At 35.1% G+C, this 14,644-nt stretch overlaps 1 protein-coding gene across 4 annotated transcripts in view; it reads right to left on the reverse strand.

The window, feature by feature from the left end:
- LOC131030358 (frataxin, mitochondrial) overlaps positions 1-8,668 on the reverse strand; it is an 83,014-nt gene extending 74,346 nt beyond the window's left edge. For 3 of the 4 annotated variants that reach the window (XM_057961145.2, XM_057961143.2, XM_057961144.2), the window contains exon 1: positions 8,487-8,662. The gene's annotated coding sequence lies outside the window, so the exon portion shown is untranslated. Of the gene's footprint in view, positions 1-8,486 lie in introns of all 4 variants that reach the window. The other variant, XM_057961146.2, reaches the window with a different exon arrangement.
- Positions 8,669-14,644: the final 5,976 nt, after the last annotated feature.

The raw sequence follows: 14,644 nt of genomic DNA on the forward strand, positions 1-14,644 counted from the left end.
ATATTCATGGTATGCTTTGGTTAATTTGGGGGAAATGGACTTAAAGGGGAATTCTAATCACATGAAGAAGGATAAGGATGGGAGTGATGAAGGAGAACGGTGATAGGATTTGGGGGAAATGGACTTAAAGGGGAATTCTAATCACATGAAGAAGGATAAGGATGGGAGTGATGAAGGAGAACGGTGATAGGATACCGCACTAGGTAGACCACCTCATGGTAGTTGACTGATGGTCCCATGTGGCCAAAGGAGCTCTGGCTTTCACTCCACTCTTGGGCCTAGGGTAGAGGATCTCTTGGACACCTTATCATTCGTCCTTACTCCCACTCTCTTATGGTTGAGTTCCAATAAGGAATTACGCATAACTATGGTTAAGTTAATGTTCTTGACCCTAGGTATAGAAAATTTATGTTTAATTATCCTTTTTAGAATATTTATATTATGGTTTATATACATTTCAATGGTTTCCTAACCTATTACAGGATCTTAATCAGGTATGCATCTCGTTCCATTTGTAGTTTCACATAGAAATGGTGATTTAGGGGAAGAACTAGGGTTATTACAAAAAGGGGACATTACATTTAATGAGACGAATGAAAGTAGAATGCAAGGTTGCATGGAAAGATCTTCAATTGCCAAGAGAGCATGTATAGTATCATTTGGGAATGAAATCAAATGAAGAGGATGAGGAATATTCTCATTCTGATGACTTCACACGTGTTCTAGAAGCTAAAAAGTGCTCAAATGATGATGGAATTTCATATCCCATTCAGAGGAAAAAGGTTTTTAGAAAAATATTGAAGAGGATACAAAAAGTGATTGCACTGATTTGTTTGATGAGCTTCTGCATTTTGTATAAGATGGCATAAAAAAGATTGTGCCTAATGAAGAGCACACCTAAGATTTATTCTTGGTTATTCAACAAGAGCATCATCTTCTTGATGAAAGAGATTGCATCATAGAGCATGTCCATGGTTTTTTTGAAAACCTTTTTTCAAATTTTCATGAAACAAACATCAATGAGTTATGTGTGGATTTTGAACAAAAAATTGATCTATTCACCATCCTAAGAGCTGAGTATTCTTTCGTTCTTCAAGATCATCAAATGCATTTAAAACCCCCTTGTCATAACATTTCAGAGGTCATTTGCAGCAACGAAGAGCTGCATGTGAGCAGTTATCCTACAGCATTCTTTGTTCAAGAAGGGATCCCATTCAAATTCAAGACTGTCATGAGTAGCTATGTTGCCTTAACGCAAAATTTTAGTACTTTTAGATCACAACATGCAAATGACAAAACCAATGGTTTCACATTGTTAGAGATCTCCAGATGCAAGCAAGAGCATATCAAAGTAAATGGCATTATAAGTTGAGAAAGGAAATGCCAAAACATAGAGAGGTTAAGAGGCATAAGTCCTTCCTATATTTCTTTATAAAAATTTCCTGGTGCTCATCATTTTAAAAGTGATTGTATGGAGCATGATCATCAAGTGGGGAAGCTATTTTGCAACTCTAGTGAATGGATACATTCCCATATTTTTCCTTAGCATATGATAGTTTAATTTCAATGGTTAAGGAATAAGTTGCAGTGTAAACATTAGTTTCGAGTTTTGAGTTATTTTCAATAGGCACTCTTGTAGTTGAAAACAAGCGCAGTTGTAGTTATTGTCAGAGTGTTTGGTACAATGGCCTGTGTTAGGTCAGTTAAAAGAAGTTTGCAGCGTTTTGATGGTTATTGCCAAGTTTCAGTTCTAAAAATGCATGGCAGTTTGCATCAATTTGATTTCAGTACATGAGCAATTGATTGCAGGTTCAGTAGCAATGCGATGATTGGTTGGTTTCATTATTATCTCCACTTTCAGGTTCATCATGTCACGTATAGTTGACTAGATTGTCTTTTTCTTCTAGATTCAACATGTAAAAGCACACTTCTCCACAAGTGGCCAAAACTGTCACTCGAACTTAAAGAAATAATGGCCAATGTTGAGAATCCTGAACCATTGGTTGACAGGATTCTGGAACACACAAGGAGTATGTATATAGCATCATTTCAAAGCTAGCAAAAATTTTCCAAGCATCACCCAACAATTTTGGATCATGGCACAAACCATTGAAGTCTATGTGTAGATGCATTAAACATTGCATAGCTCAGAATCACTACATAAGCATTTGATATCAAGCAACAACTAAACGAAAAATGGGGATTCCATTGCAATGTTCAGAGCAAAGGCACTCCCAGTGCTTGGCCACCAAACATTTTAAACCAACATACCACAGGCTGTGGGGAAACTACATCAAAGAATGGATGACACGATAGCATCCAACACCATTAAAAGGTGTGCAGCTGTGGAAACATGGCACATGCCACACAGCCATGAAAATCCAAATGGCAGCCAATACCCAAATCAATACAGCCATTGCAATGGATGGCACTAGCCTTTAGAACATGGCGCGGAAAAAAAAGGAAAAGAAGAATGAAGAGCAATAGAAACATGACTAGCTGCGCACAGCCAAAGAACAAGCAACCAAAGAAATAATGCACAATCACTCAAAATGATATAAACTGTAATAAACCCAAAATAGATATTCAAAAGGAGGTAGTCAGCATTCAAATCCAACACAGAGGTTTATATCTTTCATGCTTAATGTCTTCAAAAAGTGATCACTAGATCAAAGAGCTCAAATCAACAGCTAGCAAGAGATATTAATATTGTTAGAAGAACAAAATATAGATGAAGTGCCATTGGCTATCCATGACATGTCAGCATCAAATCAACAAATGAATGAATGAAGAAATTTTAATGATAATCACGAGACCAAGTGGTTTAAGGGGCCAAGAGACACAACACTGACACATTTTCAAGATCATTTCAATGTCAACTCTTCTACTATGAATCTTGATCAAGAAACCTGTTGTTTTGTGAAGCCTTGCCTCCTCAAATAGCTCATTCAGACTGAACACCCTCAAATTGTTTTCAAACTTAACATGAATATCCACATAGGTTGTGATGCAGATTAAACCTCTGTTCTCTGCAAGCAAGTCTCGATGCCGCTCAGTTTTTTCTCATTAAACTCCACGATATACTCTACTTTTGGAAGACAAAAGAAGATTAAAAAATTATATTTTTCTGAAAACAGAACAACAGTAAATGCATAAATAGCCTGCAAATGTGACACACAGATCCACTAAATTAGAATGCATATATCCAATCCAAAAAACACAAACAGCAGTATTAGCATACCCTTCACCATACTAAAGAAAACTAATTCCAGATAGAAACAAAATACTCTCCAAAAAACAGAGAGACCAACACCAAAAAAAACTCCTATAATGAGGACTCACAAACAAAAAAACCCCAAAAATAGGGACTGCAACAATCAGCAATTACATCCCACAGTCCACGAATAGCTACAAAAGGAGAAAAGAGGACTAGTAGTGGGAATCTACAATTAATACAGCCGTTACATCAACTTCCCATCTTAGAAAAGTCTGACCCTCTTGATGCAGAAGAACCGGACTATGTTGCCATCCATATGAGAGTGCAAAACTCTCAGCAGGCATGTCATCAAGGTTTTCTCTTGGGATTCCTTGACACAATTTTGGGTCATTACCAAAATTTCCAACCCCAGTCTTCTTGTGGAGAGGAGTCCAGTTTGATTCCATCATTAAGTTGGACCGATAAAACTATGCAAAGTCCCTAAAGTAGAGTGCACAGAATAATCACTAATAGATTTGAAATCTTTTCCTTCATTCCAATCACACTTAACATCACTCCTGCCATACTTAGTTAAATAGTCAATTTTTACCAAATTTTTTATCACATCTGTGGATTATTTTTTTGATCATGCTCATATCCCCACAATTCACTATTCCCTTCAACAACATTACAATCAACTGAAATTTCAACATCTACCTTTATAGGTTCACCGAAAAATTGTGTTAGTTGAATCTTGTTGCAGCTCTGCCTCAAGATTTCGTTGAACTTGACTCTCTAAATCATTTGTCTCTTTTGCTCCAAAATTTTCCTTCAATTCCCTTCTTGGCTGATCCAAAATTTCACTTTTCTCTTCATGCTCAGATATAGCTTTTGTTAGAAGAGACAAAGGTACCACTTCAAATGCTCCTTCCTCTTTCCACGGTTTTAATATTGTTTTCCTTCCTTCATGTTGAACCTCATAAGTATTCTCTCTACCTCGATGGATTACATTCTGGTCATATTGTCCTGGCCTACCCAACAAAAAATGACATGCATCCATCAGCACCACATCACAAAACACTTCATCCTCATATGGACCAATTTTAAAAGCAATTAGACAAAACTTATCCACAAGCATGATATGACTCTTTTTTAACCAAGAAATCTTTTCAGGGTTAGCTTTTGGAATGCAAGCAAGCTGTAATTTATCAAATATTTCTATGCTTACTAGATTGTCAATAGATCCGCCATCTATGATCACCTTACACAACTTGTGTCCTTACATTTGCAATTTGTTTAGAAGACACTCTTCCTCTTCCAATCAACCTTGGGTGTTTCTTTTTCCCTAGATATCAAGGTCCTTCTCAACATCATGTTCTCTCCTAACTCAAACCTCAGCTTCTTCTGACTAGGGCTTTTTCTTGTCCTTGGGCTGCCATCACCCTTCTATGGTTGCAAGGGCAATCTATGGTCGTATTGGCTTCATCACAAATAAAACACTTCAAGAGCCTCAACGCTCCAAAAGGTGGTCGACCACATCCTCTACCTCTGAAGCCTCCCATTTCTCTAAAGTTAAACTTCACATTCTTGCCTTCTTCTAGCTCTTTGCTCATGGTAGGTTCTAAAGAATCCTTTTTCCCTTTATTTTGATAGATTTCACCCCTTTTACTCACTATTTTGCATTTCCGATTTAGTTTCTCCTCATTCGACAAGACATATTTATATGCCTCATCTATAGTAGGAACTTTCACTAATGCAAGCTCATCTTATAGTTGAAACTTGAGCTCATCCACAAACTGGGCTGCCGCTTGTCCTTCACTCTCTTGTATATCCATTCAAATTTGAAGCCTCATAAATTGTTTAGTATAAGTCCGCCCTGACTGATCCATTTGTTTTAAATTCTAAAATCCTTTTAACATTTTTTGTTGGTGATTTGAGGGCAAAAATCGGGCTTTCAGATGTTTCAACACCTTAGGCCAAAGCAAATTTTATCTTCTCCCTCTCTTCTTCTTGAACTCTGAACATTTTCCCACCATAGGGCTGCATGTGATTTCAATAGAGAGGCAGCAATTTTTACTCTTTTGGATCATCTTCATCTATGTTTTCCATCTCAAAGTACTTCTCCAACTCTTAGATCCAATCTAAGAATATATCAAGATTGAGCTTACCTTTAAAATCTGAAATATCCACCTTTACTTTGGAGCTTTGTTTAGTAAATGCTTCAATAAACCTCTCTGGAGGGTCTAAGCCCTAGCAACATTCACTAAGTTCTAGTTCCTCTTCAAACTCATCCAATTTCAATCTTGCCTCAAGGGTCTCTAATCCTCTAAGCACCTCACTAGTGTTCCTTTGAGGGCCTACATTCCTCCTACCCCTTCTTTCCTCAATTGACGCAGACTCCCTTTTGGGCCATCACAGATTGCTCTGATACCAAAAACTGATGCAAATTAAACCTATGTTCTCTACAAGCAAGTCTCGATAACATTGTTCAGTATTTTCTCAGTAACCTCCATGATATACTCTACTTTTGGAAGATGAAAAAAGATGAAAAAAAATAATACTTCTACGAAAACAAAACAACAGTAAATGCATAAATATATAAGCCTACAAATATGACACTCAGATCCACTAAATCAGAATTTATATATCGAGTCCACAAACACAAACAGCACTATTAACATATCCTTCATCATACTAAAGAAAACCGATTACAGATAGAAACAAAATCCTCTCCAAGAAATAAAGAAGCCAACACCCAAAAACTCCTAATATAAGGAGTCACAAACCAAAAAAACCCAAAAATAGGGACTGCGAGAATTAGCAATTACATCCCACAATCAATGAATACCTATAAAACAGAAAACTGGACCAGTAGTGGGAATCTACAATTAATACAGCCATTACATCAGGCTGCACACTCTTGCACACTTTATGATGAAGTGCCATTCAACCTCAACTTCCCCTTTGCTACAAAAAATGAAGTTCTTTCTTCCCAGTCTTCCTTGGAGACTCTCCATCTACTAGATTCACATCTAAGATGATCAGAACCAATCATCGACTAAGCAACTAAAATTTTAGTCTTCCCCTTAATTGTAGCCCTCAAATAAGCTTTTTCATCATGTTTTCACATGGGTTTGAACTTTTTGATATAGAACACTTTTTTTTGGCCAATCTATTCTGTCCATATGGCCATCTTGAATTTTTTTAGCACAAATTTTTTAACCTCTTCTTTAATGTTCAGACAAATTAACATCCCATTTGCTCATCCACTTGTTGTTTTTCTATATCCAAATCTTCTTCCTATAGTCTAATTCCTTGTCTTTAAACAATACGCAATTGGTTACTCTACTTCAATCCAAGTTGGCATGTGGGTCCAGGAAGTAATATCTAAATTTTCCTTTGAACTCACATTAGATTTAACTGATATTATTTAAAAGCATTTTAAATTGTTTTCATTAAAAACAATCTAGGAGTAAGAGAAGGTGTAAGATAAGGTAGCCCCCAATAAAATCAAGAAAGCTAAAGCTAATGATCCCTTAAAAAAATAAAGCTACTAAGGGATAAATGGATAAATTGATAAAATATCTTCAATAAAGCTATTGAGGATTAAATGGATAAATTGATAAAATATCTTACGGATGAAGATAAAGTGAAAGCTATAAGAAGATAAATTGATAAAATATTTTTAAATGCCAAGAATATATCAAGAAAAGCTATAAGAAGGTAAAACAGAAAACTCACAAAAGACAGGAAAAAAGTGAAGACTAAAATTAACTATAGAGGTGCTCACCATGTAGCAAAAGAGACGATTTTTGAGTGGATGAGGATTTCTTTTCTACTACATTTTTCTCTCTTAATAGATATTTTTATTTTCTTCTATATATGTGTAATTGTACATTCAAACTAAAAAGAAAAGAGAGTTTCAATGTCAAAGCTTTGTCGTTTTGGCATTCAAGCCTGGAAGACAAAATATTTGAGCTCATTAATAACAACTGTTTGATCGTGCAGTTGACCTCTCATATTTGTTTGTTAGTTTATTTATGGATGAAATAAAATGTTTTCTTCAATTGTGTTTCGTTATGTTTTGTCAATAAATTATTTCCACTCTTTTATCTTGCACATGCAGCCTTAATTCATGAATTTGAAATCAATTAACCTCCTGCAAATTAATGAAAGTGTGATCTTTACCTTTCATTATTGCATTTGAGTTTTTTCTATTTTACAATTACTGATACTATGCAAATCAGTTGTGTACAAAATAAGGGTTCTTCAATTGGCATTTCACGTTTAGATAGTTTTATTTTCAGTTTTTCTTCTTCTTTTTCCAAAAAGCTTGAAATCAAATCCTTGAAAGATCCTACAAACTACTGACTTATAAAATCCCCAAGATATCTCGCAAGTTCCGTCCGCTGTTTGCGCGATTTCCCATGTTGACCCGAGTTAACATGTGGGTGCAAATTTGAACATCAACAATACCCTTCCCTAAAGTCATGGGCTCGGCATTCCCATTATCCTCCTTGTCATCCACATCACCTACATTTGCCGCCTTACTTGAAATTTCAAAATCAGCTCCCATCGTCGTTCAAATCATTTAAAACCCAGAATTTAATCAGTCTTTATCATGTTTGCTTGAAACTTTAAATTTTAAGCTCTCATCCTCAATACCGGTCTTGCTTAAAATCCCAAAATTATACACCCCAATTACCCATATCAGCCCAATTTTTCTCCCTTGAATCCCAATCCCCACTCACCGGCCACTAACTCAATCCCAATTGAGGCCTTGTCGTTTTCTACCTTCTCCACACAGCCCACATCAATTTTTCGGCCATCGTTAACCTCTCCAACGGAGCTCATATAGCTCCCTTGGCCTCGTCCGTTTGAGACCTCCCATCCTGCATATAAAACTCCTCGCCAATAACACCCACGTCATCGTCCTCATCATCCTGAAAGTACCTACGCTTACTGTTCAGCCTTCTCATGCCACCCCTGCATTTCACTAAACCCTGCCAACACCATTATCACTCCCCACCATATTTGGCACTTGTGACCCCTCTAAAGCCCTCTTCCTCCTCAACCATATTTTCGGCCATTCCCTGTAATCTTTTCCGTATAATGACATCGCAACCCCTCAAAGACTTGATCGACAAAAACGGAATTATGAAAGTCTAAAATCTTTTCCGTGGCACTGGAACCCCTAAAACCCCATTTAAGAATACACTCAAAACAACAAAAGGATCGAACAGATTCGTACAAACTACAGATAACTATTTAGATAGCTGAAGACGCATACCTTAGCCTTAGTAAAATGTGTACATCCAGCTATTTTTACGTCAACCTGTGATCCCCTGCTTTCGATTTAGTTGTGCGAAGCTGGTACTGTGAAGAGTTTTCCTTTGTTTTCCATATTGAGAGTAGTTTTGCCGATTATTAAGGAATTTATTTATAGAATCTTGTGATAAATTCAATGGGAGTACGGCACCTAATCTATATAAACATTAAACTGCCTCTTCAACCTAAGAAAATTTAAGGTCAAATTTGTACATGTTATTTATCCAATTATATCAAAATATATATTTTATTAACATTAAGACATTTCAGTTATTGAAATTATCTTAATTTTAGTAAGTGGTGGAAGCAATAAGAGCTTTAAAATAATTCTTAACATTTAGGCTTACAGCAGCTTTAAATAAATATTAACAATTTCAATCATTTTTTAAAATTTTAAGAATAATCTTTCATGATTCTTCATTTTCCTTTTCAAAAATAAACCTTATAAAAGAAAGCATTATTATTCTTATGGATGTTCATAATTACTTTCAAGGATAAGATGAACCTCTAAATTAAGTTACAAATATATCAAACAAGAGACCTGAAAAAATATAGAATAAAGTAACTTAATTCTAGAAAAATAAACAAATTAACTTATATGAAATTGTTTTAAACTCTAAGTAACCTGCCATTACTTGGAGTTGAGATTACTCTTCCCAAGTAATCACTGTTTTACAAATTTTATTATATTTAAAATAATATTCTTTACAGTTTTGAAATGCAATGAGTTGCATATAAATGTATCTAATATATCTACACTAATTATATATTATTTAATTTCTTTTTACAAAGTAAGCTCATTAAATTATTAGTAGTTTGTATGAAAACTTTTTAAGCAAACAAGTTATTTGCGCATGAAGTAAACAAAATGCAAAGAGTAGTGAGGAGCAACCATGGACCCCTTCTTTACCAAATTATACATGCAATTTTAAATTATTTTATTTAGTAAAAAATATTGATTGTTGTAAATAAGGTGGCTTCATTTTTCACTCTTATTAAGTGGGCAATTTGTCATACAGAGTATACATTTCATTTTGTGGCAATGAAGGCACCATGCTAAATTCAAATCATCAAATCATTTATGAGTAACTCCCAATATTATTTATTTATTAAAAAAATGTTTTGAATGTTCAATATTATTGTTGTGGCATTGAGTGCAAGCCCAAGTGCTTTGAGAGTTTTCTATGTAATCTTAAATTTAAATCGTGTATTACTTAGAATAAAGTAAGATCACAAAAGGGTTTTATGGAGAGTAATCATAGTAGGTTTTGAGCCTTGCATTGGGGAAGTTGTTATTGCTATATGATTGATGACCATGGGCTTTGCAGAGTAATTTAAGATTTGTCAAGAGAGAGGCGAGATCTAGCAAATCTATAATGTTTGACATAGTTTGGACTCGAGAGTCATGGGATTCTATTATATATGCAAGCAGAATTAATAAACTCGTTATATTGTAAAAACATAACCTACTTGATCATTTTTTGTGGTTTATCGTAATTGTTAAAATTTAAATCTAGGAGCCATCTCTTAACCAACACCTTCTAGTTTACACTTTGTAATGGCTGTGAAAGGTTTGTCAATAAAAAAACCTCTTTCCCACCATAAGGCCAAGTGATTTGGCAGTCTATTATAGTTACCAATGGTATTTCACAAACATTGAAAATAAAAAATATGTTCAATGTATTATATTGCCTTTAGGAATTCCCCAAATGCAATGATTTAATGGTTCTCTTTAGACATTAAATTTTTCTACCCGGAAGCACTTATTAAGAGTATGGTTCTTTTTCAAGCTTTTGAGATAGAGAGAAAAATAATTTGAAATTAGAAGGCATTCCATGTCCAAATATATATAGGAGTGGATAAGCTAATTTACATAGTGCTTGTAGAATACTCCTCATTAGTGTTTTCTAAAATGTGAAATGCGTTTTTGGAGCCTATTTAAAAAGACTAAAGATGGACTGATAGGAAAGTTTTTTCTATAATGCAACTAATGTTCTATATTACAAGTATGAACACAAGTTTCATATTTTTATCAATTGACTAATGAGTAGGAGCCCAATACTTCATAATTATAGATGTCAAAGTATAGAAGGCTAGAAAGTAAAAAATGTTTTAAGCTCATAAAATATTTTGTTATTACTGTATGCTAGGAATGTGAATTAATCACATAGAACACCTAACACACCAACGAGACATTATATTAAGGAATTAATCAACGAACAAAGTAAAATAGCACTCCCCAATGGCGTCTCATTGTCCTCTATCTTCGAGGACCTTGTTGGTCTATTGTTTGGCTCTCAACAACATGGACCTCCAAGACAACAACTTGAAGAATGAGTATACTATACTATGATCCTGTGATCTAAATGAAAATGAGATGAATGACCATGATTATAGATTAACATGGCCGCTATTCTATAATCAAATAAACACTATGTTAAAGGCAAAAACTATGGATGTTGTTATGCTCAATATGTATGCAAAGTTTCAGAATGCAAGATTAAGGATCCTTTCATGAATGAAAAGTGGGGGTATTTATAGCTTTTCCAAGGTATGAGCCTAGGTGGCAGGATTCAATAATCTAGATTCAACTTGGAGAGATGGACGGTGAGAGATGAATACGTTAGGAAAGGCTTGGGGAGATATGACACTTATCATTCTTGGAAGGACAAGTGGCAAGGGAATCTCCCACAAATGTCGCACATGTCCTACAATGGGGCAAGCGGCATGGAGGGGGAGAACATGTGGCGAGGAGGTTATGTGTCCTTGTGAGGGGAGAGACAACTCCATAGGAGGTTGGGATAGGAGTAGTTTGAAGGGATAAGGTTGGTTCAACCCAAGGTTAGATGGTAGGTTGGAGGGTTAGGAGGGTAGTTTAGGTTAGGAGACATGTAACCAAATTTGAATTTAAAAATTCAAATTAAGTGGGAAAAAATAATTAAATAAGATAAATTACTTAAATTTGCTCATTTAATTAGGAAAGTGGAGAAAATGATTTATGATGGGAAGAATTTTGGCAAAATGAATTATATAAATAAATTATTCATTTTATTTATAAGTAGAAGAATTAAGGATCCCTTAATTAAATAACTCATATTTAATTGATTCTCTCTAGGCGAATTTTCAATGTATACAATTACTTCTCCTTAGAGCTCAGCACATAAGATGAGACTAAAGAAGCTAAGGCTCATAGACATTTCCTATGTTGAATGACATCAACAAGAAATAATGTGTACATTTCTATAGTTAAAAGCAACTAAAGCTTTTTAGGGGTGCATAACAAATAGATTATAAGGGACTCTTTGTTGCCTTACAATGAAAAAATTACTAGGAGAAGAAATATGGATGATTGTAAACCAAAAGAGACAAATGCTAAAGTGTACAATTAATTTGCATATAAAAGAATTGAATCAAATTATTTTTGTGAAGTTTTTTATTTGCAATTAAAAAAATGATATTTTAAGGATAGACATGTTAGACTTAATCATGTCTAAAAGGATGTTGAATCATTTCAAATTGATGTAAAAGTATTTTTTTTAAACAATACAAACCTGTAGCATCATAAATTGTACCCTTACACAATTTCATACTCACTTAGGCTTCAATTTAGCATTTCGGCATTTTGTGCTTATATTGTGTATGATTCTACTCAAACAAGTTTCAAACTAGTGATCTTCATTTCCCACCTTGTTGACTAGTCCTTTGTTCAACTCTGATTAATTGGACAAGGGTGCCCAAAATGCCCTTGTCCTAAACACCCTTGTCCTCTAGACAGTGGTGCCCCAAGTGCCCTTTGTCCAAGCTAAAAGGGCCCAATGTTGGACCCTTCAATAGAAGAAAAATGTGGGCAAGAATTCCTTTTCCATGTCGAGTTGTTTTTAATTTCAAACATGTTTCATGAGGTGAGTTATAAAACAAAGCCTCACCCCATCATTAGAGACATCCATCTTACATCTCTCCATAATTTTTTTCATTCAATTATTCAAATTCAAGTGAGCAAGTAATCAAGCATCATTCAAGGAAATGAAGGAGAGATCAAGTATTTTAGATTTCAAGCATTCAATATCATATCCATGATCTAGTTATTATGAAGGCATATATTCCTACTTGACAACATCAACCTTTTCATGAAGACTTCAAAGTAAGATTCATAAAGGTATAACATTCCACTTTGGAATTTCAATATCAAATCTAGCCTCTAGCCTTTCAAGGCACACTTTCATTTCAATTTGAATTCAATTATAAGGTTAATTCCAATCTTGGGGTTTGACCTAGGCAAACCCCTATCATCATAACAACAAATTTTCATTTTTGTGTGCAAGTGACAAATTTAGGAGATGGCAAATATGGATTTGAGAAGAGTAGACAAAGTAACATACATAACAAGCTTTTGTAGATGTACAAAAGTGAGGACAAGGTCACCCCAAGCACCATTGTTTGACACTTTTTTTATGAAACTTTAGGGAAACACTCAAAATAACATCTTGATTTGGAAAACAAATTTGTTGTTTGCATCCAACATCGAGGACAAGAATGCCCAAGTACTATTGTCCCACATTTCTAACTCTAAATTTTAGGCATAGGTTCCTCTCTACTTCCTATTTCCATATTTGTACTTATGTCTATGTATCTGATTTAAAATTGTACGTGCATGTCGATTATTGTTAATTTCACATCTTTAGCCCTAAATATTGCATTAAATTTGCATTAAATTTGCCTCATTTTCATAGTTCATTTTCAACTCAACTCAAGGGGTACTAAATTCACCTTATGCTCAATCCTTTTCAATCGGATTTCAGATTGTGCCAATTGAATCCATTCTCCTTCCTAATGTATTTATTGGCAAAAGATTTAGCTCCTTGTCTACATGCATAAACTTGTGAACCTTATTTTCACCATATTACAAAACCAAAACCACTCTCCCCATAGTTGCTGCTTCAATCCATTCATAATATAAAAAAATGATCTAAAAAATATCAAAGTTTCAAAGGTTGAAACATTATTATTGCAACCTTTTAAATAGAAATATTGATTGTGAGTTAACATTTATCTTCAAGCATGGGCCAAGGAATTTTCATCTACTTGAAATTGGTTTTTCTTGACTTGAGAACTTGATGCAGGAGCATCCCTAGTTCATGGCTATCTTGCATCAACCAAAAATATTTTCCTTTTATTTTGCTTTATGTTTGTAGTTTTAGCATTTCTTTTTATGTGTATCGATTTTGGCTCACCGGACCCTGTGGAGTTGGATTCTACTTGAAGACATGATCAAATTTCTTATTTCCAAACCGCACCGCATTTGGATAATTTTTCAGCAAGATATCGCTACCGGTTTATGTCAATTTCTTGCCACCGATTGACAGTTCTTTGTTGTCGGTTACCTGGACCTATTTTGGCGATCTACCTGGAAGTGGAACCCTTCTGAAGCTTGCGGATCCTTGGGCGTTGATTTTGCTGTTTCTTGGCATGTGGTCGACCTTTTCCCATGATCTACACTTCATCCTTTGGATTTTCCAGAGGAATCTCTTAGCGAAGGCCAACCTTGTTGGTTTTACAAGTTAGGCCTTGTTCTTCGGGTTTTGATCCCTTTTGGGCCAACTGAATCCTCTTGGATCGACATATCATTGTAATTGCGCATTAGAATGTAATCAACAAAGAATCAAGTAGCTAGACTAAGCGTAGAAGATAGATCTAAGGATTTGAGGTCCCGATTGTGACCTATTTTGCATGTTCTAGTAGGCCTATGTGCTAGTTTTTGTAACCTAGTTGATTACCGGTTGATTGTATTTAAATATCATGTTATAATTCAAGTTATTCTGCATTGCCTCCATCATGTCCTTGTCTTTCTATTGTGTTTACTCTTGTTGGCCGGTTTGGACTGATCTCTTCAAGGTTCCTCCTTACTAGTGACTGCACCAAGAGGTATCAGAGCAAGTTTTCATTCTAGTTGTCCTAATAATTTTGTTGTAGGGTGGCAGACTGTGGATCCATCCTGCAACTGTAGAGGACTGGTGAAGATGGTGCGAATAGGAACTAGGAATGGTGGAGCGCGTGGGAATGTAGACCCTGTTGTGATGGAGATGTTGCGAGGGATAGCATCTCATTTGGAAGCCATGGAAA

This window comes from Cryptomeria japonica, chromosome 2, assembly GCF_030272615.1.
Source record: "Cryptomeria japonica chromosome 2, Sugi_1.0, whole genome shotgun sequence".
NCBI lineage: Eukaryota > Viridiplantae > Streptophyta > Pinopsida > Cupressales > Cupressaceae > Cryptomeria > Cryptomeria japonica.